The sequence below is a fragment of the Pongo abelii genome, chromosome 18 (genome assembly GCF_028885655.2).
Source record: "Pongo abelii isolate AG06213 chromosome 18, NHGRI_mPonAbe1-v2.0_pri, whole genome shotgun sequence".
NCBI lineage: Eukaryota > Metazoa > Chordata > Mammalia > Primates > Hominidae > Pongo > Pongo abelii.
In genome coordinates this window covers 55,543,844-55,567,257 of record NC_072003.2, presented here as the reverse complement: position 1 = coordinate 55,567,257, position 23,414 = coordinate 55,543,844, and the positions used below count along the sequence as shown (strand labels likewise).

Here is a 23,414-nt window from a genome sequence, read left to right as displayed (position 1 = left end):
GGCCCATGGCCGTGCAGCAGCTGGGCCAGGCAAGGAGGTCCCAGCGGGTTGTGCTGGGTGGGGCAGGAGGTGGACAGCACACTGGAGCCAGGGCTGGATGCCAGCTCCTCTGACTCCCAGAGCCTGGCCCCTGGTGTACAGGGGGTCAGGGGCTGAGCCAAGCCTCTGGGGACTCATCTATCAGGCTATGTCAGCAGGGAGGGAGGAGGGAGGGGATGCGCCCCTCAGGTTCTCAGTTCAGCGCAGGGCCAGGTGGGTGGCCTGCTCTAGCCAAGGTGCCATCACCCCGACAGTTTTCTCTAAGGTCTGGGATCAGGGTGCATGGCCTCTACTTAGCCCCTACCAACCTCATCTTCCCTGACAGACACTGGGTGACTCTGGGTATGGGGTCAGGCCCAGGTGGGGAAGGGTGTCAACCCTGCCCTCTGCTGGGGAAGAGCTGCACACGGCTCACTGGGTGAGAGGTTGGCACTGCAGCTCCTAAACCAGTGGGGGCGGGGGAACCGGCTCAGGTTGGCACTCACTCTCTGAGACTACAGGGCCACCAAGTGCCACCTGGGCTCAGGTTCCACTCCCCTCCAAAGCATTTCTTGCTTTCCTTCATCCCTGTCACTCCTCTTACCCCCTTCCATGCCTCTCTCCCCCATCTCCACCCCCAAGCCCTGCACCCTGGCCAGGGTAGGTAGAAGCCAGCCGGTACAATTAGAAAAAAGGAGTTCCTTTCTGCAGGTTGTAAGGCTTAGAAAAGGGAAGGTGCAGTGGATTTCAGTCCTCTCATGGTCTCCTAGTTGGGAACTTTTCTGTAGGCCACAACCTGCCATGTAACTAAGTTGAAACCAATGAAATGTAAAAATGAAGCATACCACTTCTGGGTCAAGGCTCTTAAGATGTGAATGTGTCTCCTGTATGCAGATGATGACAAAATCCTAGGGGGTGGTGGTGCCATAAGATGGAAGGTGTTGGTCCATGAGTCACTGTGTGGAGGAGAGCCACCCACCCACCAAGAACACCTGCCCCAGACTAGTAGATGAGCAAGAAATAACCTATTGCATCTGAACCACGAAACATTTTGGGTGTATTTGTTATAGCAGCTAGGGGCACCCTTACTAACACATTCTGCCATTGTCCTTCTTCTCCAGGCTTTTGTTCCCTATTTGACATCTGACTTCCGTTTATCCTGCATTGTGGATTACTGAGTACGGTCCCTCTTCTAATGCTTCAGTGAGCAATAGAGTGCCCTCTCAATAAGACTGTAAGCTGGTGAAAGAGCACAGGTGAGTTTTCTGGAGTCTCAGAGATCTGTGCTGTGCCAATACTCCCCCTAAAAAAGGGTAAAAGTCATGCTCCACAGCAGCATCTCCCAAGCCTCAGTTACTCAAATAATTTTTGTTCACCACTGTATCCACAGAACACTGCAGCACATAATAGGTGCTCAATAAATGATCATTAAATTTCTGCTGTGTTTGTATAAAACTTGTACTTTAATTTACTTAATATTTTTCTTAGATGGGGTCTTGCTCTGTTACTAAAGCTGCAGTGCAGTGGCAAGATCATAGCTCACTGCAACCTTGAATCCCCCAGGCTCAAGCAATCCTCCTGCCTCAGCCTCCTGCGAGTACCTAGGACTACGGGGGCACACCACAATGTCCTGCTGATTTTCTTTTTTTTTTTCTTTCTTTCTTTTTTTTTTTTTTTTTTTTTAGAAATGGGGTCTCACTATGTTGCCCACGCTGGTCTTCTTGGCCTCAAGTGATCCTCCTGCCTTGGCCTCCCAAAGCACTCAGATTATAGGTATGAGCCACTGCATCTGACCTAATATTTTCCTTCAGACTTTTTCTACTTAAATTTATTTCAAGCAAAAGGAAATTTAGTACCAACAATGTCTGGGAAAGGATGTATTTAATATGCTAGCTTTTATCTTTTTCTAATATCCATGAAAATGAATTCATAAATATTGAGATAAAAATCAACACGTTAATCCATCATGCCCCCTAAAACTGACGTCCTTTCCCCACTCCAGGGAGCACTGCCCCAGCACCCAGCACAGCAGGCACTGCTGCACATTCCTCAGCTCTCAGGGAGCAGAGCAGCATGCACAGGAGCAGTGGGTCCGGGTCTGGCCCCTGGGCGGTGGAACTGGAAACAGCTCACTTCACCTCCCTCTTCTAGCAGAAGGGCCTTGGCTTCTGGTCCTGTGAGGCCTGAGAACAACCCTGATTGGCTGGGAATGTACAGTGCTTGCAGGCAGGCAGCAGTGATCTGGTCATGCCACTGAGTCCAGGCTTCCAAGCCCGCAGACCTCCTGCTCCCTTCTCTGTCCTTGTCCCCACCCTTGGTTCCTTGGTCTTGGTTTCAAGGTGGAATGAGCTCACTGGTGGGCTCCCCAAGGAGTGTGTGGCATCCTATGGGAAGGGAAGGGGCATCCACACGTTCCTTGGCTGGGTGGGAGAGCTGGCAACGTGAATCTGTCCCTACCTCCTCCTATCATCTCTCCCCACTTCTAAAAGCCAACTTGGGGCCTCATCCTTTTTGAGAGAAGATGATCACCTCAAATATCCCAGACACAGTTGCAGGGAGCCCAGTGGCTCTGTTCTGTGAAGGAGCTTTGTTGTCATGGCAACTTCTGGTCTCCTAGTGGCCACTGTCCTCGTAGAAGGGAGCTGGGAAGGAGCAAGAGGGAGCCCGCCCTGCCTGCCTGTCCCCACAGCAGCTAGGAAAGCACTTGAACTTGAGTGAGGCAGGTGGGAAGGGGGCTGTCTCCTGTGCCTGGGAGAGGGCCTGCGGGGAGCCATAGAAACCAAGTCCAGCACTGCTTCCTCCCAAGCCTCTAAAGCCCCATCCAGCCACATGAACTTCAGGGAAACCCCCAAAAGGAAAGTCTGTACCCTTCACCCCAAGTTAGACCTGACCTGATAAAAAGGTGGGGGTGGGGGTCTCTGGCCCCTCCATCCTAACTCGTCTTCTGAGCCGGCCTCCCCCTCAAGCCACTGTCCTCCCCCTCCTCCTCCTTCTGTCTTGCTGCCTCCCTCTCCACTCCATGAGGGCTCGCAGTGCCCTCTCCATCACGCCCACTTCTCCTCTTCTTTGGGCGCCCAGCCCCGTGGGTGCCGGTTCACCTCAGTCCGCTGTGATCCCTCCTCTGTCTCCACTGTGGTCCTGTTTCTCCACCCAACATTTAGATGCCAATGTTCCCAAAGGCTCAGTCCTCAAACCCCTTCTTGCTTTCCCGAGCCACCTTCTCCCTGAGCCAGATCCTGCCTGATTTTCCTCTGTGCGGGGACAACTGGATTACCCCTACCTAACCTCTGGGTCACTGGCCATTCAGACTCAACTCAATGTGTCCATTGAGTTGAAACCAGTTAGACGCCCCTCCCGGTTTCCCATTCAAGGCTCCAGCATCGCATTCCTTCCTGCCTCATTCTCCAGCTTTCTGCCCTATCAGCACGTCATCGCCACTGCTGACTCAATATTTTTAAAAATGTTATTAAATCGGACTCATTTTTTAAAAAAAAAGCCAGCTTACCCTAGGCCACAATATCCACAAAACCAGAGGTTTGTGTGCTAATTTTTCTAATATATACTAAAATAATAAAACTACTAAAACCAAAGCTGTTGGTCTGTAAAAACTGCCAGGTCATTTGTGTACCCCAGGAAAGCGCACACCACTCTTTGGGGACACACAACCTCTTTCCAGAGGCATTTCTGTGCTTCCCATGACACAGGCTGGGGACCCCAAAGTTGGCTCCACTCTTCTCTTCCTCCTTTCCTGCAGCTGGCTGATTCCCAAGGTCATTTACCCTCAGGAAGGTGTGAATCTGTCCCTTCTTCTTACCCTCCAAGGACACCCCAGCCTCCCTGCATGGATGAGGGCAGCGACTCCGGACTGGCCTCCTAATCTCCCTCTCATCCACCGCTGAGTCTTTCAATGGCGCCACAGTGGAACCCTCCGTGCTCCCCACTGGCCGCCATGGAAGAACCAAGGTCCCTTGCCCGCCAGCTCCTTCGACTCCTCCCATCTGTTAGCTCATGCTCATCTCACCATCCTTCCTATGGAGGAGCTGGGGAAAGACCTCTGCTGAGAGAGAGTGAGACAGTGGCCAGAGGGAATGGAAGACAGACACCATGGTGGCTCCACCAGGAAATGTCAAGTGGGAAGCAGTGACTCCAGCAAGGTCACAACACTTGTGGGAAGTGCCATGGTGTGGCCTCAGAGGATCTGGGTTAGTCATGTGACTCCTTGTGACTCAGTTTCCTCAACCGTAAATGGTGTTCTTCATGCCATGCTCTCCTCCCAGGGCTCCTGTGAGAACCCAGAGTCTGGGGAATGGGCTTTCTGACTGTGGAGCACTTAAATCGTGGGGTGTGTGCACGTGCCCAGATCTATGTCAGTAGAATGAGTAATAATAACAATAACTACAGAATCTGCTGAGTGAAGCTGGCTTTGTGAGACAAACTATGGTGCACAAAAAGGAGATACATGCAGGAGCCTCTGGGGGCAGATGCTCCATCTCCCAGGCTAGCTGGCCGCCATATCTCCCTACTAACGCAGAGGCCCAGCCGCTGCCCTCCAATCTGAAAGGGACTGGGGCTGCCCCTCCCAGGATTCTGGGAAGGAGGGAGCTGGCCTTCTTCACCTGGTGAATCTTAGAGGTTGGCAGGAGAAGTCCCTAGAAGGGAGCAGCCCCCTCCTGGAGAGGGCACTGGGCGCTTTGCATAAGAACCAGGCCTGTTTCTGTAGCTCCTGGGGGAGACTTGGGTGGGGGCATGCCTGGGACCACCAGGCCAGAGTTCTGTCCAGTGACTGCCCCCAAGATGGGCCGGGGTGGACCAAAGCTCACTCTCCAAGGAGAATTCGCTACCTCAATTAGCTCTCCTCCCAGGAGCGGCTCCACTGATCTCCTCAGAGGCACAGCAGGCTCCCAAGGGCTGCAGCCCCCCGTGGCCCCCAGCCTTTGCCCAGAGTTCCCGGCCACATTGTGCCCGAGGCCCCACGCTGCCCTTTTCATTCCCTTTGCCTGGCCAGCAGTAGGCAGTGCCTTTGAAGTCCTGTTTTTTGGTCCAATTGGAATCTTTGCTCAGAACCAAAATTAGGCTGCACAATCAGCTTGCAATTTAAAATGCCACCCAAGCCTCCCCCCACTCCCCCCTTTTTAAAATGTCATCTTAATTAGATGAAGCCTGGCTTCATGTTTTCTGAATTTCAAGGTAGTTTCTCTAGGACATTTCCCGCCTTGTAGTTATTTTTATCTTTAACATAAGGTGGAGGCAGTGACTGCAGGCTGGTCGGTGTGTCTGCAGGCACCTCGGCCCTCAGCAGGTTAGCCCTGGAGGCTGAAGAAACACTGATCTCAGGGGTCTCGGGAACAGCTGGTCATAAGTCCACCTCACTGAATTCAGCACTACCCTTTCTGGGCCTCTGTCCGGCAAAGGGTTCTGCTAGGGGTTGGGAGGAAACCCTGAAGGAGCGGGGGCAGCTTGGCCAGCTCTCCTGCGCCCTGGCCAGTCAACTCACTTCCCTGCCTCAACTCTGCAGATTCCGCCATGACGACGAAGGGCCTCAACTCTGCAGATTCCGCCATGACGACGAAGGGCCTCAACTCTGCAGATTCCGCCATGACGACGGAGGGGATTTCCCAGCATGTGGGCCGCTGAAGATTCCAGGTTGTTCTGGGACCCTGCATTAACACCACTAACTCACGCTACGAAGGCTTCTGACTAACCTTCGGTAAGAAAGGCTGCTTGGTGCCCTTTTGTCTTTGACACCCATCAACACCTGTGAATCATTCCTTTCAACAAAGAGGGAGCGGGAGCAACTAGTGGAACTGGGCTCCTCAGCCTTCTGCAGCATTCAAAATATGCTGATCCACGAGCTTCATCGCAGAGGACGGCAGGGAAGCTCCCTGTTAGGAGCTGAACTGTGTTCCCCCAAAACTCACAGGTTGAAGTTCTAACCCCCAGGACCTCAGAATGTGACCGTATTTAGAGACAGGGTCTTAAAAAAGGCAATTCTGTTAAAATGATTTGATGAGCTCTAATCCAATAGGACTGGCGTCCTTATAGAGATTACGACACAGACTCACACGGAGGGAACGCCAAGTGAAGACGGGGGAGGAAACAGCTGTCTACAAGCCAAGGAGCAGAGGCCTCAGAAGAAACCAACCCTGCCAGCACCCTGATCTCAGACTCCCAGCCTTCAGAACTGTGATTATGCTTTGTTATGACGGCCCTGGGAAACGAATACAGTCCCCAAGGTGGAGCTCTCCCTGGGGTTGGGAGTTGGGGTTCTCCCTCCATCATTCCAAACTGTATCTATAAGGCCATGTGGGGTCAAGGTCGTTCCTCCCGAGCCTCACCCCTTGCCCTCCGCCCATCCCTTTCTAGGCTTTGCACACACACCAGCCTCATTTCCACTAGAGGGCCTCTGCACTGGCTCCTCCTGGACTTGAGTCTTTGCCAGATTGGCTCCTTCTTATTTTTCCAGTCTCACTTTAACTCCCAAGATAAGGCTTTCCCTAACCACCCCCACCTCCCAATCTAAAGTAAAAGTTGTTTTTCTCATCCTAACGTGATTTTCTTTTCTTTAACAGCACTTATTGCAATGTGTAATTAGACAGGTTTGTTTCCTTGATGACTGTTTCTCTTCCTAGGGGAATTGTAAGCTCTGTGAGGGCAGGGCCCACATCTGCTTCATTGACTATTGTGTTCAGTTACAAGATGCTGCTCGTGGAATAAATGGACTCCAGGCTATACGTTGAGATGGGCACTAGGTACCATCTCCTCATCCTTGCAAGGTGTGGCGGGGGGAGCTGAAAGTGGGGTCAGGAAGCAGAGGAGAAATGGCCCAGAGCCTGTTCTCAAGGTCTCTGCTTACCTCAACAGGAGATCCAAGAGAGCCAGGCTGTGGGGCATACCAGCCATGAGGGTAGCTGCAATGTCACAGGGGGAGCAGAATAAGGGCCGGCTAACCCTACCTGTCCTGGATGCTTCCAGAGCAACTGGAGAAACGAGTGCTGATGCGCTCCAGTGGAGGTGGACAGTGTCCTTCCTTGTCACCCACCTATTCAGCTGAGTATCAACACAACCCCACCTGTGCAGACTGCACGTGTAGGCATGGGCCAGGCCACCAGCTCTCAGCCAGCCGAAGTGGGTGGTCGGTGAAACTCTGAAACTGAGTCATGGATGGTACAGGGCTGTCTTCTGGAGTGGAGGCATTTGTTTATTATGTAAATTTCAAACCCGCTAATATTCCTCCTAAGAAGTTATCTGGTTTGGAATGTTGTGAATGAAAACTGAAGAAAAAACATGAACTAGGCAGAAAAGTGAAGTCTGCCCACATTAAAAAAAAAAGTTGTAAACTGATGTTTGATCCTAATTGTGTAATTATGGGCCCTTGTCCTTTCAGGGGCTGTGAGGCACCAGTCTTCTCTTGTCAGGAATAATGGACATGAAAACCAGCTCCCAACAATGTTAAAGTGTTATGTTAAGTCCAGGACATCTAATATATCCCTCATTTTGAACAATAAAGAAACAAGTTTCATTAATGGCATCTTCCTGGACCTGCTGAATAAATGACGAACAATATTTTAAGAGCACCAGCTTGAAGAAGGACCTGCAATCTGCCTGCTTGGGATGGCAGGAAGGATTAAAGAGAACACAGGCCCTCAGTACCATGGGCAAAGCCCTGAGGATCAAGAAAAGCAGACGCAGGGGGCTCCCTGAAGTCTGGGGCAGCAGGGTCTCTGCTCTCCCTGGTGAGGGTGGCAGTGAGTGTGGCTCCCACCAGCCTCTGTGTTCTGTGTTTACAAGTTTCTCCACTGGATGCTGGGCTCCTATACCAGGCGCCCTCTTGTATCCAGGATGTACCAACAAACTGGGCAAACAGTAGGTGCTCAGTAAACATTTGCCAAGTGAATGAACTTGGTAGGGATTGGTAGGGAAAGATCTAAAAAGCAATGAAGTAGGGGGTTAGAAAACTCGGGGTGCAAGATAGGTGTTCTGCTGTGGCTTTTCAGTGCCCTTTCCCTTGCCAGCGTCTATAAAATGAAGGTGTCGCACTGGGTAGATTAGAGGTGGGAAACTGGCTTCAACTTGAGGGCTGACTGCAACCAACCGGTAGTGGCTGCCTGGGGCAATGGCTACCCTGAGAGAACTCTGAGGGCAGATTCAGTGCCATGAATGAAATACAGTGACTGCCGGGGACAAGAGCTGGGGGTCAATGATAGCAAGCACACAAGACACATCCCTGTCAACCTTTAGATGTGATCATCTCTGAGGTCGCTGTCAGCCATCACGCTTTGTGATGCTTTGTCAAGCGTGCAAGTCCACAAACTGTCTGACAGTCACGAGGGGCTCTACTGCTCCAGACGGTGAAGTCGCTGCCCACCCAAGATGCCAGCTCATGCTCTGGTGCTTCCCAGCATCTCCCATTTCAGGGTCTGTCCACACAGAAAATGCTGGCCTCAGCAGAGCCCCTTGCAGGGAACACAGAGAGCTGACTCTTGCGGCAGCCGGTCACCCGTTTTGTGTGGCAGGCCTCGCTGGTGGGGGTCTTGCTGTGGGAAGGCTGCCTGCCAGCCTCCACATGGGGCTCTCCTCTGACCCCACCCTGAGCTCGGCATCACACCACTTGGTTGCTTGGGTCTCCAAGTGTCCATCTGGAAAACAAGACTGTGATTCCTCTGGGGCAGGAGTGATATCTTCCCCTGGCACACCCCACCCCAGCATGGGACAGGGCACAGAGCTCAGCATACAAAAGGCAGTGGTGAAATCATGGGAAGCAGTCCACAGGCAGGCAGAACGAGCAGTCAAAAGCTGCTCAGGACTCCTGAGACCCTTCTCCACCGACCCCACGTCGGCTGAGCGTGGAGGTCCTGTTTCAGGCTGGGAAGAGAACCAGAGATGGTTCACATAAATTCAAGTCCAGGCTGGGGAGGAGAAAGCAGATGCCAGATGTGTGCTGGTTCCTTGTCACAGGATTTTATCCTCCCAGAAGAGTTAAGGTGGAATTATTTATAGACAGAAAAAAAGTGTTTTTCTGTGATTCGCTCAATTAATTATAAAGCAGCTGTTTTTAATAATTTGGAACAGGTAAGAAAAGGGAAATGTCAGGGCAAGCCATAAATATGAAGTTAAGGACACCAGTTGGGTGAGAAATCAATACACACAGTGATGGTATCGGCAACACGGCAGGAGCTCCTAGCAACCAGGGGCTGGCGGGCTGGCTGTGTTCAAAGCACCTTCTGAGGAGGGGCAGCCTGGGCGTGACCCCCAGTCATGTAGGGCACTGTTGGCCATGGGAAGGAGTTTGGCTTTTATTCTATGTATGTTAGGAAGTCACAGAGGGTTTTAAAGGCGGAAACAAAATAATATTGTTTCAAAAACTCATGCTGGCTGCTGTGTATAGCCAGATGGGGCTGGGAGGCCTGGAAGAGTGGCTCTGGGGAGCACTCCAAGGAGGCCACTGCAGTTGTCAAATGAGAGATGATGGGGGTTTGGAGAATGTCTGAGCTGGAGGGGCCCATAGAACTGCTGCTGTCTATGCTCCCTCATCATACAAGTTGGGAAACTGAGGCACAGAGAGGCGGGGCTAGCTCACTGTTCCACGGTCACCAGTGACTTAGCTGGTGGATCCTGGGAAGGAGGTAGGGCTGGCTGGGAAGCAGAGGCTAGGGAGGAGGTGGGTGGTGGGGGTCGTGTCGAAACCCTTCAGGGAGAGGCCAGTGGTTTGAGCTATCAAGATTCTAGAACCCAGGGAACCTTAGTCTGCTTGGGCTGGTTCTAGGTTCCCTGAGAACTGAACACGGCACACAAATGGGGAGAGGGTGACAGTGGGGCTGGAAGTAGATTGTGAGCTGCAGATCAGAGAAGACGGTTCACATCAGTGTGAGACTGGACAGAGGTGCTGCTGCTGGATGACCCACAGGCAGGACCCCCGGGCGGGGGCGTTCAGAGCCCAGGACTTTCTGCCCACACCTCCACATCAAGGGAGTAACGCTGTGAGCAGTCATTTGGGAGCAGGCCTATTAGGGTCTCAGTATCTTCGTCTGTAAATTGGGGATGGTGACAGCGTGCACCTCACAGACGGCTGAGTTCTAAACGAGTTAGTGCAGTCAGGTGCTCAGCACACTCAGTGACAATAGTAACAATTCAACATGATGGCCACTACGGCTTATTAATCACCCACATCTGGCACTCTGACTGAGCCACTCCACCAGGCAGAATGGTTTAGCTGTGTTCCACTGGGAAGAGAAGCACAATAAAACAAGCACACGTCAGGGTTTTGGTGAAGAAGAACTCACCAAACAAAACAAAAAAATGCAACCAAAAAATTAAAAAAACCCAATCTCTCTCCACACACATGCACATACATAAAAATAATGGAAAAATGCCAAGCTTCTGTGGTAAGCGCTTAGAGGGCGAACAGAGAAAGCCCTTCCTGCAGCCTCTTCATGCCCTGAAGAAATCACTGACAGCAAGTCAGAGGAAAAAGGGGGCCCGGGGCACAGAGCTGAAAGCAAGAGCTGGGGGGGTTTGAGTCTAGATCTTTCTGACCCCCAAGTCTGTGCTTCCGGCTCCCCCACAGCCCTTCTGTAAGGCCTTTCTTTGACCCTCAAAAGCAAATCCAAGTCACTTTTGTTTTGACTGAGGTATGTTACACGGTCCACTAGTATTCTTGGTAGGGCTTGAAACAAAAAAAAGGTCAAACCCACCCCATCAATTGTATTAGCGTAAGCCCAAACTCTGTTTACCTGACTGCCATGGCTATCTGTTATTTGTATTGTTCACCGGTATCGTCTGTCCACATCAGCTTGCCTGTATCCACCCCGGCCACATAGGCTGACTTCAGAGCTCTCAGAGGTCTGAGAAAATGTGGCCTTGCCCTGGGTTGGGAGATGGGCCTGTGGCTACTCAGCAGGGAATGGGCTGGTGAGAACGCCCACCTCAGGGAGCCGGCAGTGGCAAGCATCTGGCTTCTGGAACTAAAACTTGTTCGCTGGAACTTTGACAAGTTAGTGGGAGACAAGTCAAATGGTCTGATTTATAAAATGAGGCTTAAGTAAAACTCCACACATTGGTGGTTCAACTGGCAGCCCTGAAGGAATCTAAGAAAACTCAGGAACCACCCAGACTTCAGCTCCATCAAGGGCACCAGAGCAAAGTGGGAGCAGGACACTGATTTTCAGATCGATTTGTGTGAAAGTTTATATTTTTAAAAATATTATTTTTTTTTTGTCAGGGATATGCCAAATAAGAATCAACCCATTTTAAAGTTGAGAAAAATAAAGTCTGGAGAGGCCAGTATTTTACCCAGGGAAGCATTTGGAGGTGAGTAACCCCAGATTCAGTCTGGACTCTGTCACTCGCTCTCTGTGTGACCTCACAAAACCTTAGCATTCTAATCTGTTTAAATAGTCCCAACTTCTCAGGGTGTTATGAGGATTAAAGGAATGAATACAAGCCACTTAAGACAGTACCTGGAGCATGGTGACCAGTCAGTGGAGGTTAACTGTTACTATGTCACACAGTTGGCCGTGGTGAGCTGCAGCCAGGGGCCAGCTGGTACCACTTTGACTGAGAGAAGCCACCCATTTATTTAAATTCTCTGTACCACCTGACCACTATCTACAGCCTCTCCTGTTTGTTTCTCTTTTCTCAACTGTAAATTCTATGAGAATTATCCTGCTCAGAGGCCTCAGCTAGCAGCTTACATACCTGGTACATAGTAGGTCATTAGTGCAAGTGGCCCTTTTGAGATGGGACAAAAGCTATAGCCTCTCTCCTTAGAGAGGGAAGGCATGTAGTCATGCACACACTAAATCACCCACAGGAACTACACATCCCTACACTTTGACACAGACACACACACACTCGCATGCACATGTGCACACAAACACACACACACACCCCAATCTGCCTTTCATTTCTGAGGTGGCAGCTCCAGAATCCCAGGTTAGGAAGCTGGCCAATTATAAAACACAGGCATCTGAGTGGTTTCTAAGCCATAGCATTTGCTCAGATTGTCTGGGTCAGTGCTGCCTCTGGACCCCCAGGTAGACTGTGCTGATTTCTCCCAGTAAAGTAATAAGCCAGGCAGAGTGGCTTGTGGAACTATTTCCATCCTCCTGAAGATGCTGCTTCCTCATCATCTGGATTGTGTGGAAGTGGCTACTCTGCTAGTTCCCCATGCAAATTTAATAATGTTCTAAAAGCTCAGTTCCACATAAATATAAATGTGTTTCCAACTCTGAGGTTTCAGTGATCAGGAGGCTTTTAGAAATCATTCAGAATTATTTCACAGACAATCAACAGCTTATTGGAAAAAATGATTCAGAGACAAAAAAGAAAGAAAGGAAGAGCTAAGAGAGACCAGGGAAGAAAGGAAGGTGGGGGCTGCCTCGGGCTGGGTGGGGCTGGGGCAAGGGCAAGGAAGCACAGTGAAGCCTTGCAGTCACAGCCCTGCCAGTCACATGCAGCCTCATGCCAGGCCCTTTCTGAAAAGGCTTTTATTTGAGAGAGTTAGACGCAGCAGATCGGAGGAAGCAGGCCCCAGGGCCCTACCTCCCTAGAGTGGGATCCGCCTCTGTTCATGCTTCAGAAAGCAGTGAGAAAGGCCTTCTCTCTCCAGGGTTGGACAGCCCCAGGAAGGCTAGCTAACCCAGCGCTGAGGGCTTCATCTGGAGAGTGAAGGTAGGAATGTTCACCTGGACGGCAGCCCCAAGCCTTGCCTTTGGAGTTAGGCAAGCCTGGGTCTTGTTGCTGGCTCTGCCATCTGTCAGCTGTGTGACTGTAGGCAAGTTACTCAACCTTTCTGAGCCTCGGTTTCCTGATCTGTAAAATGAGGTTAATCATTTTACCTGCTCATATGGATGAGGCAAGCCTTCCCAAACTTCAGATCTTTCTGTCTTGTTTTCACAATTTCTGCCCAATCCACATGACACCCTGTCCTTATATTCATATGTTTTATTTAATTAACCCTTTTTTTTTTTTTTTTTTTTTGAGACAGAGTCTCACTCTCTTGCCCAGGCTGGAGAGCAGTGGCGTGATCTCAGCTCACTGCAAGCTCCGCCTCCCGGGTTCACACCATTCTCCTGCCTCAGCCTCTCAAGTAGCTGGGACTACAGGCGCCCGCCACCATGCCCGGTTAATTTTTTTGTATTTTTTAGTAGAGATGGGGTTTCACCGTGTTAGCCAGGATGGTCTTGATCTCCTGATCTCGTGATCTGCCCGCTTCGGCCTCCCAAAGTGCTGGGATTACAGGTGTGAGCCACCGTGCCCGGCCTAATTAACTCATTTTTTAAAAAAAGTTAAACCCATACTTTGGCCCCATTCTAATATCTGGGCAGTCATGAACTAGATGGGCTATGTTTTGGATTCTTGTTAAAATAAGCATATCACTATTAAAATGAAGACTGTCAGGGTAACACAGAAATGATAGAGTGTCTCAGAGCCTGGCATATATGCCCCACGTGTGGGGGTAGTTATTACTGCCCTCGTCATCATCACTGTCGCTGATCAGTAAGTGCAAGCTGGAAGGGAGGTGACAATGGAGTCTCTGCGTGCACCTGGTTTGAGAGCCCTTAACCCGCATCTGGGGCTCGTATCCTCTTCCTGCCAAAGCCTGGGACCCAGCCAGGGTTCCTCTTCACCTGTTTCCTTACCATCTTTCACAGGCTGCCTCATGTCTGCACATACAGAAGATCATCCTACACAAAGATAACTATTTTATTTTATTTTTTGAGACAGGGTCTCGCCCTGTTGCCCAGGCTGCAGTGCAGTGGCATAAACATGGCTTACTATAGTCTCGACCTCCTGGGCTCAAGTGATCCTCCCACCGCAGCCTCACCAGTAGCTGGGACCACAGGCATGCACCACCACGGCTGGCTAATTTTTTATTTTTATTTTGTAGAGACAGGGTCTTGCTATGTTTCCCAGGCTGGTCTCAAACTCCTGGGCTCAAGTGATCCGCCCACCTTTGCCTCCCAGAGTGCTGGGATTATGGGCGTGAGCCAGCACTCCCACTCGATAACTATTTTTTTAATTGTCTAGTTCTACATAAAGAAGAGAATACACACTCCCTGACCCAGCCCAGCTGCACACATTTTTCCATCTTCACAACTCCCTCCTCCCCAGTTTGACAAAACCTGAATTTCTAAGGAGGGGAAAAAGTACTCCATCCAGCACTGCTGGGTTATTTTTCAATTCTGCCTAGCTGACTAACCCAGAATTTCCTAATCACAACTCCACCAGGATGCTATAACACTTTCATTTAAAAAAGAAAAGAACTGAAATTCAAACTTAACAAAAAAATTCCCACCTTTTAAACACATGCATACACACACACACACACACACACACACACACACACACACATCAGTTAGACAAAACAGGTGTGCAGTGTCCATGGCATCCACCGGGTGGGTGGCTGTGCGCACAGGAAACAGGCTTGGGTTTGGATTTAGAAATCCCAGGTCTGAGTCCAAAATCTGTACTCCCCAGCTGTGTGATGCTGGGCAAGGTGGTTGGCCTCTCTGAGCCTTGGCTTCCTTCTCTGCAACCGGGGGTCAAGGTGGTGCCGGCTCATGAGCTTGCTGTGTGGATGAGGGTACAGGGCAGGGCGTGAGTGCTCTGTGAGCTCTGGTACATCACACCAGATATGAATGTTAGAGATATGAATGTTTCTGGTGCAAGAGGACACATTTGGATCTGGCCTCAAGCAAGCTGGGAGGCAGGTGGAGTTCATCTGACCCCACCCTGGGTACAGGGAATCCCATGTCCTACTCCCAAAGGGCAGTTTTCTCAGTTAGCTGATGGCTAATCCTTACTGGTAGATGCTTCTCCTTCCAGGAGTATTAGTACTTTAACCAGGATTCTTAAAGACCTAAAAACCTTTAACACCCAAAGGGCTCTAACTGGGAGATTTTAGGCATGAGGGAGACGCTTTGAAGTGGGGCCCCACCATCTCCCCTGAATAATGTATACCTTGTAGGAAGAGTTGTGGGATGGCTACAGCTTCCAGAGAACTGGGATTCCCTCATTTCATTGCTAGGGAAGGAACTTGGGTCTCCAGAACTAACTCAGATTCTGACCTGGAACTCCAACCTGGTCCCATCACGGGTTCTGTTTGGTTTCCCAGAAGTATCTAAAAAAGCAAGTGCTTTGGCTAGAGACAAAGGGTTGCTTTTCAATCCCCACCTGTGCTGGGCTCTAGTTGGAGCCCAGCAGGCTGTTACTGGTTGAAGGCCAGTCCTGCAGGTTGTAGGGTGAGAGCGACCAGCTGGGCAGAGGCACCCTGAATAGCCTTGATCCTCAGCCTCAGCATCTGTGTGTCCCCCTGGGTAGGTCCTAGAGGCAGTTAGAGCCCAGACACGCTGCTTAAGATCCTCCAGCAGGCTCAGCGACCCCCTCTGCATGCCTGTTCATGCAGGCATCCTTGAATGCAGCCTTGTTGAGGGCCACTATAACTCAACTCCACATGGGAAACAAGCGCTTCTCCCTTCAAAGCTGAAGGACTTTGTTTAGCTGAGCTCAATTCCAGCCCATCGCTCTGGCAACCGGTCTTTGGGGGATTTACATCTCATGCATCACAACAGAGGAACAGCCATTCAGCAAGTAAGGGGGGCTAAAAAACCCACAACACAACACCAGTGTGCCTGTCCCTACCCCAAGAGTGCTGCCGCAAAACAGGAACAGAATCAGCAACAACAGAAATCTCCCACAGGCCCATTCGGTTTTGGCTGGCAATCGGCCAAACACAAATTCAAACTTAATCAAACTTTCCAGTCTCCCTTGTAAAGCTCAGGAAATCAGTAATTGGCTTTATAATTGAATTTTCTGATCACGTATCAAAGGAATGGGTCCTGCCAAAGGCCAAGGAATGGCCTGTCTCCAGTAAGGACGGCCAAGGTCCCTAATAGAGGCTCTGGAAGGTACGGGAAGAGAATTAACTGCTGGTTGGCTAAGAATAGAGCCTGTTATTTATAACCAAGGAAGACGCCAGTGACAGCTGAGCCTTGCCTGTGCAAGGTGGTCTCCCCCAAACACCCACCCAGGAGCCCCGGGTTTCTGATTCAGAAAGGATGCCTTTGACAACAGTGTCAGCGGCAAGCAGGGTGGAATATTGGGAGGCAGAGGCAGGGAGACCACCTCGGTGAGGAGCACCGTATGAACACCGGGAAGAGGGAAGGCTGCCTCACTGGGGCAGTGGCCTGGGCAGCGAGAGGAAGGGCTGATTCAAGAGCCATTCTGGAACAGGAAGCGACACATGGAGGGGAAGGAGGAGTCCAGGGTCTCTGCTTCGATAACTGGGAGAAAGGTGGTGCTTTCGATTTAAAGATGGAAGGCAGAAGAAGCCTGCTTTGTGTGGAGTGGTTTCACATGGGCTGGGCCTGGGGTGCTAGCGCGCCTTAGCAACAGGAGTGCTAATAGGTACAGCCCAGCCTTTGTGTGCCCTTGATAGGTGCTAGGCCCCTGAGATCATCATCTCATTTAATCTTCCCAGCAGCACAAGGAGGTAGGTGACTTATTATCATCATATTACACACCAGAAAAGCAAGGCCCAGAGAGCAGACAAGAAGGACTTGCCCATCTGTGAGCCACAGAGCTGGGACTTGGACCCAGGACTGTCTGACCCCAGAGTCCACAAGTTCAACCTCTGATGCCATTACCACTTCTTTATCTGCAGACGAAGACCTCTCACAGCCAAAGAGAAATAACTAGCAAAGGGCTCCCAATGCTGGAAAGGGAGGTATGGACTAGACATGGAAGCTGGAGGGTGGACAAATCAACACTCATTAAACAATCCATTTAAAAATGCTAATTGTAAAGGCAAGCCACAGACTGGCAGAAAATATGAAACAATACATATAACTGACAAGGAACTTGTATCAGGGATATTAAAAAAATCTTAAAACTCATTAATAAGAAGACAAACAACCCAATAAAAGGGAAGAATAAAAGACCTGAACAGTTACTTTACAAGAGAAGATATACGAATGGCCCAAAGGTATGTTAAAAGGTGCCAAATATAATTAGTCACCACGGAAAGGCAGATTAAAACCACAGTGAAATACCACTGTGCACAAACTTGAGCAGCTAATGAAAAGGGCTGGCAATCCAAATGTCAGTGAGTGTGCAGGACAACAGGAACCCTTATACGTTGCTGGTAGAATTTTCAACAGTATCACCACTTGGGGAAGTAGTTTGGAAGTTTCTTATGCAGTTAACATACCCTCCCAACGTGACCCAGCAATTCTATTCCTGGGTAGTTACCACCAGAAATGAAAACATATGTCCACACAAAAACTTGTACATCAATGTTCTGGCAGCATTATTCATAAGAGTCCCAGAATGGAAACAAGTGAAATGTCCATCACCAGATGACAGACAAACCAATGATGGTTTACGCTTGGGGTAGGTTGGAAGCTTGGTCATAAAGAAGTGTGACAAGAGAGGCAGCAGAAAGAATCCAGAGACAGGCAGAGGATCTGGGAGGGGCATTGCATGCAGACACCTAGCTCACACCCAGTCCACTTTTTTTTTTTTTTTTTTTTTTAAAGCAAAAGCTTCTGCTGTGGTTGGAGCAAAGAGAGCAGCCCCCACATTTTGCGAGACTTATCCTGCACAAAGAGTTATGCTGGTCCCCCATCCCACCTATGGGAAGCTTGAAGCCCAGAGAGCGACGGGGCCTGCCTGCAGTGTCCCCCTAAGTTAGTGCCACAGCCAGGATTGCAAGTAAACTCCCCTTGCAGAGCCTGGCCTAGGCAGGAGTCAGGCACACTGGGGGTCAGCGCATGGCTCTGCTGCCAGTTAGGCAAGCGACTTAACCTTTCTTAGCTCATCTATATAGTAATAAGCCTGTCTCAACACTGTTGGCACAGTTAAGTGATATGACTTGGTGTTTCCTAACAACATTAGAACCTATCACCTACTAAGCATGAAATATGTGCCAGGTACTGCTGTTAATCACTTGACACACCAACCTTCCTATACCCTATGTTCATGTGGGAACATGCTACAGAGGAGGAAAGGTGCAGAGAGGTCACACACTAGCAAGTCCGGGGAGGCGGTTGGGCATCTGAGCCTCTTCACCCCATGCAATGTTCCCAAACCCAGTCATTCATTCATCACTTTCCCCCATCCGATATCAGGACAGCTCTGAAATTAGCCTCATGTTCAGTCATAGATATGAAATTATGAGTTTGATATGTTATGTGATCTTTTTTCAAGTACATATTAAAACCGATATGCAACTACAAAAGTAGGAATAAAAGGTTTATCCACATACCATTTAATCTCATATTCCACCAAAGTATGTGTTCCATGCCAGGGAAACACTGACATCACACAGGAGAAGCTGCTGGCACACTGTCTGCACACAGAACATGGGACTCGTATTCCAGAGATGTCATGCATGTTCATATCAGAAGGGCAATCCATTTTTAGAGCTGGGACAGGAGACAGGGTGAGAAGCCACCACCATAGCCACCAAGAAATGAATTTTCAGGTGGGCTCTGTCATGTCACAGAGAAGCAAAGCTGTTGAACTGCTCAGCTGGGCCCAAGTGAGGAGCAGAAAACAGCCAACAGAGCCAAGAAAATGGACCTGTCACCCCAGCAGAGGTGCTGCTTCCAGTTGGCAGCAGTTTGGCTAAAATTCCACACCTGAGCACTATGCCAGAGACTGGCTCCCTATTGACAAAAGTACTTCATCTCTTCTTCCTGAGGTCACAGCTAGCCATTTCACAGACTTCCCCACAGTTAGGTGTGACCAGGGACCAAGTTCTGGCCCGGGCCCAAAAACTTCCCTTGTGACCTTCCCCAGTCCACTGGCCTGATACCAGGAGTCCAGCAGAAGACCCTCAGCTGAGGCTGAACCACTGACCACAGGGGAGTTGGCTCGGGCCTACGTGGGACAGGGCAACCCCCAGCACTTCCACATTAGACTGTGGTGGGAGCAAGGAACTAACGTTCACTATGTTGAGGCCTTGAGATTTCAGGGCTGCTGGTTACAGCGGTGGAGTTGGGCATTTTCCAGAGTGTCAAGAAACTTCTGTTGCTACCATACTAGGGCTTATACCTAGGGAGGTATTAATACTTTCTCCAGTATTTTTAAATACTGGGTCCTTTTCAGAGTAGGCAATTATCAAACAGGACAGCAGAGCTGAACGTGCAGCTCATAAGCCATGAACATGCTGTGTAGGAAGACAGTGAACAACTCCATTTTAAATTCTAAATTTGGCCAGGCATAGTGGCTCATGCCTGTAATCCCAGCACTTTGGGAGGCTGAGGTGGGTGGGTCACTTGAGCTCACGAGTTCAAGACCAGCCTGGGCAACATAATGTAACCCTATCTCTACAAAAAATACAAAAATTAGCTGGGTATGGTGATGTGTGCCTGTAGTCCCAGCTACTTAGGAGACTGAGGTGGGAGGATGGTTTGAGCCTGGGAGGCAGAGATTGCAGTGAGCCAAGATCATGCCATCATACTCCAGCCTGGGTGATAAAGCTAGACCTTGTCTTAAAAAAAAAATCCAAATTTAAATTCTGACTCCATTTTATCCACAGGGTAGAAAAATACCAGTATCTTTTGAGATTGTTCTGGGCATGCAGTGGGATATATCCATGCCTGCAAGGCATCCAGCACGTGGGCACAGGGGGATGCTCAGTGAATCGTAGGCTCCTCCTGCTGCAGGCACAACTCAGCACACAGCCTTAGAAGCCCCCAAACTCAGGGATGACTGCAGCCTGGGTGCAGTTCAGATTGTCTGCTGGGCAAGAGCCTGCTGGGGAATGCTGGTGGGGAATGCGGAGCAATGTGGAGCAAGAAAGAGCCAGTTCCTTCAGCTCCAAAAGAGTGCAAGTCCTGAAGGCAGGGCAGGCAATGGTGCTATGGTCAGAATATCTGTGTCCATCCACAATTCGCATGCTCAAAACCTAATCCCCAAGGCAAAGATATTAAGAGGTGGGGCCTTTGGGAGGCAATTAGATCATAAGAGCGTTGCCATCTCAAATGAGATCAGTGCCCTTATAAACAGGTTTGAGGGAGCCTTTTGTCCCTTCTGCCACCTTAGGATGCAGTGATAGGGTACCATCTATGGAGCAGAGAAGAAACCCTCACCAGACAGCAAATCTGCTGGTATCTTGATGTTGGACTTCTCATCCTCCAGAAATGTGGGCAATTCATTTCTGTTGTTTCTAAATTACCCATTCTAAGGTATTTTGTTGCAGCAGCATAAAGGAACAGAGACAGATGAGTAGGTCTGGAGGAGTGAGGGACTCTGGCAAGGGGGCAGAGGCAAGGGCAGAATGAGGTGAGACTTCAAAGGGCACCATCACAAAATTCGAAAGATAATGCACAGAAGGGGAGAAAATATTTGCAAATCGCATATCTAATAAAGGACTCATATCCAGAATAAAGAACTCTTACAACTTAACCATAAGACAAATAACCCCATTTAGAGATGGGCTAATTCTGAATAGACATTTCTCTGAAGAAAATACACAAATGGCCGAAAGCACATGAAAAGATGCTCAATATCATTAATCACTGGGGAAATGCAAATGAAAACCAGAATGAGTTATAGCCACGAGGATGGCTATAATAAAAACGATGAACAATAACATGTATTAGTGAGAATGGGGAGACACTGGAACCTCCATATGCGGAAGATGGGAATGTAAGACGGTGTAGCCACTTTGGAAAACAGTTTGACAGTTCCTCAGAAAGTCAAACACGGAACTACCTTATGAACCATCAGTTTCGCCCCTAGTTATGTACCCAAGAGAAATGAAAACATGAGTCTGTACAAAACTTGTACATGAATGTTCATAGCAGCATTATTCATAGTAGCCAAAAGGTGGAAACAACCTCAATGTCCATCAAATGATGAATGGATGAATGAAATTTGGTATATCCATACAATGAGATGTGATTCAGCTACAACACGGAAAAACCTTGAAAACATTATGCCAAGTGAAAGAAGCAAGATGCAAAAGAGTACATAGTGTATGATTCCATTTATATAAAATGTCCAGAATAGACAAATCCATAGAGACAGAGAGCAGATTAGTGGTTGCCAGGGGCTGCAGGCAGAGTGGTAGGGAGGGAATGCTAATGGGTATAGGGTTTCTTTTGGAGGTGCTTGCCTCTGTGCCTTGCCTGGAGAGGGGCCAGGTTCCAGGAGTGGATGCACAGAGCCAGCTTTCAGGAGGCACCCCCTCTCACATGCCTCACGTGTGTGACCCCTACTCCTTGCTTCCTGCACAGTGCGTAGGCAGGTGTGGTTTCAATTCAGCAGGTGAAAAAACTGAGGCCTGCAAGAGGGCCCATGAACAAGTGGGTTCTAGAACTCAGGTTCCAAACTCATTCTGGGTCTCCAGGATCTGATTTTAACTGTCTGCTCTGATTTTACAGGGGGCCATAACAGAAAGCAATGGGCCAGGTGCTCAAACATCTGGGATCAAGAACAGCTCTACTACGGACTAGCTGCAGACTTTAATAGAACACCCACCAATTCTGGGCCAGGCACTGTGCTGGGTACTGGAGACTGACTCCAACTGAAGTCATATAGGCCCTGCCCCTGTCCCTTACAGCCTTGTTGGGTCAGGGGGCACAAACATTGATCAAATACTCAGGTGAGCACACACACCAGGGGTCTGAGAGTCAGGACAAGAGGCCCAGCCTATATGGAGAGTCAGGAAAGGCTTCCAAGGGAGGGGAGGTGATGGTGGAACCCAGGCCTGGGGGAGGGAAGCAGTGGTGGAGAAGTCCCCTATGGAGGAGACAACTCACTAAAAAGCCCTGAGGCCAGGAGGTCGTGGCATTTAAAGAGTCAGCAGCAGAGCCTGTGGCAGGAGCTACAGGAGATAAGGCTGGCTTTATCCTGAGAGCAAAGATGCCACTGAGCACTTTTAGGCAGGGGATTAGATATGCATTTTTAAAAGCTCACTTTGGCTGTTGTGTGGAGCACAGATTATGGGGTGGGAGGCAGGAGAGGCAGTGGGAAGCTGGAGAGGCTGGTGCAATTGTTTGGGGGACTGGGGCAGGGACATTCCCCACTGCTCTGGGTTCCAGGTACCCCAATGGTACCATGGGACACTTGCCTATGTGCTCTGGGTTTGAGGAGTGGGCCAATCAATAAAATGCGTGCAAAATGTTTGTAACAGTGCTGTCAGCCAGCTGCCCAAAGGCCTCCCTGGCCTCCATACCCCCTCCTCAAGCCTGCGCCGTATGCTCTGCCATCTCATCCTCATCTAGCAAGCTGCTACTGAAATCCATCCTTCCTCTCCCCACACCGGGAGCCTTCTGGACTGATCAGACTAAAACTGACAGCTTTGCACGGGGCTGCTCATCTCCTGCGTCCCTGAGACATGGTTACCCTTGACACAGATGCTGCGGTGCTAACACTTGACAGTGTTTTTCTGCCTGATTTAGTGGCTTCCCTCCGATGGCTCCATGGCCCATGTGTGCCAGTCCACACTAGTGTCCCCATCCCCACCGGGTGGGGACCATGCCCATTTCTACAGTCCCCAGCCCCGGGCTATACTCCCGTCTTAGAGTGACAACCCTGAACCACTCTCCTTGATGGATGGCAAAAAAGAGGTCCCAGCCCCAAACTTGAGTGCATCATTCTCAGTGACAGGCTGATCTGCACCCCAGTGCGCTGGATACCGTGGGGCAAGTGGTCCAAGTGGCCTGCACTGGGGGCTTGCCAAGGCTGCCCCTTCTGCTGGGCTGCTTTTGCTGCTAACAGCCCAGCGGCTGTGGGAACATCAACTCCCTCCTTAAGAGAAAGTCAATCTTCAATTGAACACAGGTGCCCTAACTTTGAAACTCTGTGTTTTTTTCTCTTCTTTTCCCCCCCTCTCTCTTTTCTGGATACAAAGGAAGAACCTTGTGCTTGGCAATCACCTAAACTTAGCAATTAAGTTCTGCCAGGGGAATTTATAGAACTAAAAAGGAGGTAGGGTGGGGGAGGGGTGATCTTCGATGTCGTTCCTCAGATCTAATGGATGAAAAAATGGAGACCCTGTAGGGTAAGGGATGGGCCTGAGGTCACCCTGCCAGCCGAGGCAGGGCCTCGGGGCTGGTCTTTCTGTGAGGGGTCAGTGTTCTAAGTGAAGGCCTGGTATGCTTCCGGTTCATGACAAAGACCCTACCCCCCTCCACCCCTGCTGCTGAGTTCCAGGGGACCCCAGGCTACCTGAGCTCCTGACTCTCCAGAGGCCAGAAAGTCACGCAAAGGGAAGACCGGCCCCCACGCCGGCCACTCTTGCTATCAGAGCTGAGTGGCTTATGACACAGGGCTGTGAAGGCTGCATTTTCCCACCTCCCCTGACTTTTCCCCAGGAGGAAGCAGCCTCCTTTTAGAGGCCAGGCCTGATTCTCCTCTCCTTATATAGCTTGGGAACTTCTACA

At 50.0% G+C, this 23,414-nt stretch overlaps 1 protein-coding gene and 2 long non-coding RNA genes across 5 annotated transcripts in view; 2 read left to right on the top strand and 1 right to left on the bottom strand.

Moving 5' to 3' along the window:
- The window catches only part of GNAO1 (G protein subunit alpha o1), a 168,843-nt gene that overhangs the window by 45,267 nt on the left and 100,162 nt on the right, over window positions 1-23,414 (bottom strand). The window lies entirely within an intron of this gene.
- LOC129050808 (uncharacterized) lies at window positions 1,708-7,501 on the top strand. Of its 2 annotated transcripts, XR_008514619.2 has the most exons (5): window positions 1,708-4,220; window positions 5,534-5,725; window positions 6,044-6,251; window positions 6,648-6,791; window positions 6,880-7,501. It is a non-coding gene; the product is annotated as an uncharacterized LOC129050808 (long non-coding RNA). The 2 variants fall into 2 exon arrangements; XR_008514620.2 differs by lacking the exon at window positions 1,708-4,220 and having other exon boundaries at window positions 5,235-5,725.
- LOC129050809 (uncharacterized) lies at window positions 9,058-22,157 on the top strand. Its single transcript, XR_008514621.1, has 3 exons — window positions 9,058-9,995; window positions 11,237-11,325; window positions 21,411-22,157. It is a non-coding gene; the product is annotated as an uncharacterized LOC129050809 (long non-coding RNA).